Genomic DNA, 5,416 nt, shown 5'->3' on the forward strand with positions numbered 1-5,416 from the left:
TGAGGTGAGTGTCCTGGCTTAATGGTTGAACTCACAGCCCTTCAGGGCATGGGATAAGAAACGGCTCAGCTGTGAACATGACCACCAGAGACACCTGGAGTGGCCTAAAGTGGTCAGGAAGAAAGGAGAGCTCAAGACCCAGGAGAACTACGAGAAGCAACAGTGCTTCCGGGTCGTAGAGACCCTTGGGGGAGACCCAGGTGACCCGGGGGCGGGGAGAAGAGGGAGGGGGTGATGGGCGGGGCAGAGGGCTGGGTGGGCGGGGCCTGGAGGAGCGCCAGGCTGTATCCCCGGATCTTGAGGGTCAGTGGGCAGTTGCCGCAGCGCCTCCTGCCGGTCCGCGGGAAGAATCGCTCTCCGTAGCGACCCGCTGTAGATGCTGTCTAGGGGAAGGAAAAACGAGCGCAGCTTCCCTGCGCGTTGGTAGAGCCACGCACCGAGCACAGGCCTAATTTCTACTTGACTGGTGTTAAGTCCATTCATCCTATGCTGCAGTGGGTAGTGACGCAAAAAGCCGATCTTGACCCCGACGTGACTTGAACACGCAACCTTCTGATCTGGAGTCAGACGCGCTACCATTGCGCCACGAGGTCACAGCAAGCTGGAGACTCCGCATCGTTAAAGGCCTCGCTCTGCCCGCTCGGTCCCGCCGCGGCTCTGGAGGTTCCGGATGGAGCAGCAGCTTGGCTCCTGGACCTCACGCCGGGGGAACCGGGAGAAGAGCTCCGAGTCTCGCTGCTCCGGGACGGGGAACCGGCGCCCCGAGGCCAATGGGGCCCCCACTGCGGCGCCGCGGCCGTGCCGTCACCCGAGAGCCGACGCCGGGCTCCGCCTCCTCGGCTCCCGCAGTGACCGGCCTGGGGGGCGCGGGGACCGCGGGTTCCGGTGAAGGGGGGATGCTGGGGGGGAGGGCGGAGACGAGGGGACGCGCGGAGCGGAGCTCGGGGGTGCTCGCGGGGAGAAGGGGACCCCGGGGAGGAGCGGGCGGGGGCGGGACAAGGGGAGGGCGCTCCAGGGTGCCGAGGCCAGGGGACCCCGAGGTCGGGGAGGGGCGGGGGAAGGGGGATCCCGGGCCGAGGAGGGAGGGGCTCCGAGCCGGAGGGGCGTGGCGAGGACCCTGGGCCTTGGGGACTCTGCTGGAGGGGGCGGGGCGAGGGGGACGCCGGGGCCTGGCCGAGGCTGGCGGGAGGCGGGGTGCAGACCCCTGGCGCGTGGACCGCTGGGTGATCGTGGTGGTCGTCTGCCTCGTCCCTGTCCCCTGCTCCTAAGAACGGCTGTGGTCACTGATGTGCTGCTGGTCGTGAGCCCTGTGGCGAAGCCGCCTGGGGACCCCTGACGACGGCGTCGGAGTCTGGGGGTGCAGCCTGGCCTGCTTCCTCCTTCGCCGCCGTCTGCAAGCTTGAGAGGTGATGCCACTTTTGACGCCCACCGTGATCGTTTCTTTCAGGGAAGGTAGGACGGAAGGAGATTGGCCTGATGAGAAATCCCGCCGTGCAGAGCCAGCTTCCGTTTCTGCTTCTAGATTTTTACCAGCTGTGTACAGGTAGGACATATCTATTCTTGAACGTTCCGGGGATGGACTCCACCAAAAATCCAGACAACCTCTGGATTTTCACAAAGTGCAAAATAGTAAGCCAGCACCAGAGGAAACTATAACATTCGTTAGTTGCGCCCATTACAAATTTTGTTTTATTTTTTTGTGTGTATGTGTTGGAACTGAGGCTTGAACTCAGGGCCTGGGCACAGACCCTGAACTTTTGTATTCAAAACTAGTGCTTTGCTCCTTGAGCCACACAACTCCACTTCTGGCTCCCCCCACCCCCACCCCCCAGCCTTAACTGGAGATGAGTCTCATGGACTTTCCTGCCCAAGCTGGCTTCAAACCTCAATCCTCAGCCTCTTGAGTATTACAGGCATGAGCTATCAGCTCCTGACTGACTTTAGTCAATTTTTTTTCATTTGTTATTCTGTCTCTGTGTTTGAATTAATAGTTTTAAAGGGCTCATTGTTCATCTTGTGGGAGTCTCCAATCTCTGCTTTTGGACAGTTTTTTTCTTCCTATTAAGTGAATAAATAAAATTTGTAAAGTTCACTAAAAAGAGGAAAGAGGTGATGTGATATGGCCCTGATGTAAGTATAACCTCTTTGTACATCACTTTTTTTTTTTTTTTTTTTGTCGGTCGTGGGGCTTGAACTCTGGGCCTGGGCGCTGTCCCTCAGCTCTTCAGCTCAAGGCGAGCGCTCTACCACTTGAGCTACTGCGCCACTTCCGGTTTTCTGGTGGTTTATTGGAGATAGGAGTCTCACAGTCTTTCCTGCCCCGGCTGGCTTTGAACCGCGATCCTCAGATCTCAGCCTCCTGAGTAGCTAGGATTACAGGCGTGAGCCACCAGCGCCCGGCTTTGTACATCACTTTTTGTTGGTCTGTTGTGGGGCTTGAACTCAGGGCCTGGGCACTGTCCCTGAGCTCTTCAGCTCTACTACCTGAGCCACAGCGCCACTTCTGGTTTTCTGGTGGTTAATTGGAGATAAGAGTCTCACAGACTTTCCTGCCCTGGCTGGCTTTGAACTGCACTTCTCCAATCTCAGCCCCCTGAGTAGCTAGGGTTATAGGCGTGAGCCACCTGCGCCCAAGCACTTTTTTTTTTTTTTTTTCTGGTTCTAGGGCTTGAACTCAAGGCCTGGGCACTGTCCCTGAGCTTCTTTTGTTCAAGGCTAGCACTCTACCACTTGAGCCACAGAGCCACTTCCAGCATTTTCTGTTTATGTGGTACTGAGGAGTTGAACTTAGGGCTTCATGCATGCTAGGCAAGCACTCTACCACTAAGCCACCTTCCCAGCCCCTGTACATCACTTTTATAGTATCAATAAATAAAAATTTTAACTCATTAAATAAAAAGATGACAATCCTGGTCTGTTTAAGAACAATAAACATCAATCTTGATTCAAGAAAGATCTGGAAGGCCTCAGAAAAAGAAAAGAGGAACCATGTGGTACCTGGGCTCCCTGCAAAACTTGTCTGCTGCCCAAGCTTCTAGGGGCTTCCCAGGCTGCCTCTGACAGGTCAGAGAGGAAAGGAATAACAGCAGTGTTTGTTTGTAGCTGGTATAAGAATAGCAAACATTTGGGATTAACTAGGGATCCTAGAGTGGCTGAGCCCAGGCCATCGGCAGACACAGGTCTCTTATTCCCATCCTTAAAGATGGGAAGGTCAGCCCAGCACACAGTGTGGTTACTGATTCTATTTTCAGGTGGCCCAGGGTTGCATTGGACCTATTTGGGGAAAGGGGGTATGGGGTATCCAGGGCAGTGTGTCAGATTCATAATCCAAGCTGATCTCTCAGATTCCCCTCCTTTGGCATAGAAGTCACTGGGGGGCATTGCCCAGATCTGTGGTTATACCTGAGGGATGATCTGGCCTCTGTGTTAAAATAGGAAACTGAACACCGTTATTGTGCTCTCTGAAATGGCATGCTATTACATTGCAATATAGCAATGTGGTCAGATGAGGGGGTTACTAATCAAATGACTAACCAAGGGGGTTACTAATCAAGACTAGAATCCTGCTGGGCACTGCTGGCTCACATCTGTAATCCCAGCTATTCAGCACGCTGTAATCTGAGGATCAAGGTTCTTAGCCAGTCTGCTCAGGAAAATCCATGTATAAACTCAGGGACAGCGCCCAGGTCCTGAGTTCAAGCCCTATGACAGGGGGGGGGGGGGAAAGCTAGGGGTCAGTGTCCGGGGCCCTGAGTTCAAATCCCTATTGGGCTCATACAACTAGAATCCTTCCTGCTAGGATGGAAATGAGCCAGGTGTGCAGGGTCAGTTCTGTCTTTACTAAAATTTTGGTTCAGGATTTTGTTAATAGGATATCTTTTTTTTTTTTTCTTTTTCTTTTCTGTTGGTCCTGAGGCTTGAATTCTGGGCCTGGGCACTGTCCCTAAGCTCCTTTTGCTCAAGGATAGCATTCTACCACTTGAGCCATAGTACTACTTCTGGCTTTATGATTCATTGGAGATAGGAGTCTCATGGACTTTTCTGTCTGGGCTGGCTTTGAACACCACAATCCTCAGATCTCAGCCTCCTGAGTAGCTAGGATTACAGGCGTGAGTCACCAGTGCCCGGCTTTTATACTTATTTATATCTTTCAAAAATGCTGCATTATTATTAATCCCAACTGCTTTTTTGGGGGGAGGGGGTGGCCCACTGGAATATCTGCCCACATTACCTCATCCTTGTAACTGCCCTGCTCCCTGAGTTCGAAGTCTCATCCAAGAAATCCTAAAGAACTGCTTCCTTAGTTTACAACTTGCATATGGAGATACTCAACTTTATTTTAGAAAACACTTGTGCAATATAAGAATTTTCAAGATGAGGAATAATCAACAGTGAATTACAGGGGAAAAAAGATGGTGATTAGCAACATTGGCAAGGGTGTGATGAAACATATTCTCATACAAGCCTGGAAAAGCATGTAAACCAGTCCTGGCTTTTGGGATTGCAATGTGACAAATGTTTCCACACTTCTGTGCAAGCATTTGGACTTGTAGCGAATTTGTGCTACAGAAACAGTCAAGGATGAATGCTGGGTTTATATGAAGAAACAAAGCTGATGTATGAGTGCAGTCAAGATCTCCAAGCAGTGAGGCAGGATCCTCACTTACGTAGTTCAAACCAGGACAACTGCTGCTTTAGTTAGCAAGGAAGATTTCTTTGCTTCTGTTTATTTATTGGCTATAGCAGGGATTAAACTTGGGGCCTAGTGCTTGCTCTTTTGCTGGAGCCACACTTCAAGCCCCTTTGGCTTTAGTTATTTTCAAGACAGGATCTCACTTTATGGCCAAGCCCACCAAGGATTCCATCTTCCTAGTTGTGCTTCCTTGTGTCACTGGAGATGACAGGTATATACCACTGCACCTACTCATTTGCTCTGAAGTTGGAAGAACAGGAGTGTGCCATTGCACCCAGACCTTAAGATGGAGTCTCTTGAACTCTTATGCCCCAGCTGACCTTGAACAGTGATCCCCCTCCTCCAACTTCCCAAGTAGCCAGGATTACACCTATGCCTGGCTTGGCTTCTATATTCCTTTTTCTTGTGTGTAGGTGTAGGTTGGGGTATCCTGGGGCTTTAATTCTTGTAGGGGGGGCAGGGATATAAGGCCTGGGCACTGACCCTTACCTTTTTTCTTTAAGGCTAGCTCCCTATCACTTGTTTTCTAAAGTGTTGAAAATATTCCAGAGACCATGGAAGTTGTTTTCCACCTTTCAGACTTACTCAATCCTGTTTGACAAATTTGAACCAGGGATTTGCAGATGGACCTGCCCCTCTCCCTCCAGGGGAAACAAAGTATGCTGCCCTCTGGGGTAGGTTATCTATATCACCACCAACATCAAGGTTTAGGAACAACATTTA

At 51.5% G+C, this 5,416-nt stretch overlaps 1 non-coding gene across 1 annotated transcript; it reads right to left on the reverse strand.

Annotated features, from left to right (window-relative positions):
- Positions 1–521: 521 nt before the first annotated feature.
- On the reverse strand, positions 522–593 carry Trnaw-cca (transfer RNA tryptophan (anticodon CCA)). Its single transcript has one exon. It is a non-coding gene; the product is annotated as a tRNA-Trp (tRNA).
- Between the last annotated feature and the right edge of the window lie 4,823 nt (positions 594–5,416).

The sequence above is a fragment of the Dipodomys merriami genome, unplaced genomic scaffold (genome assembly GCF_024711535.1).
Source record: "Dipodomys merriami isolate MVZ:Mamm:240054 unplaced genomic scaffold, mDipMer1.0.p SCAF_19, whole genome shotgun sequence".
Lineage (NCBI taxonomy): Eukaryota > Metazoa > Chordata > Mammalia > Rodentia > Heteromyidae > Dipodomys > Dipodomys merriami.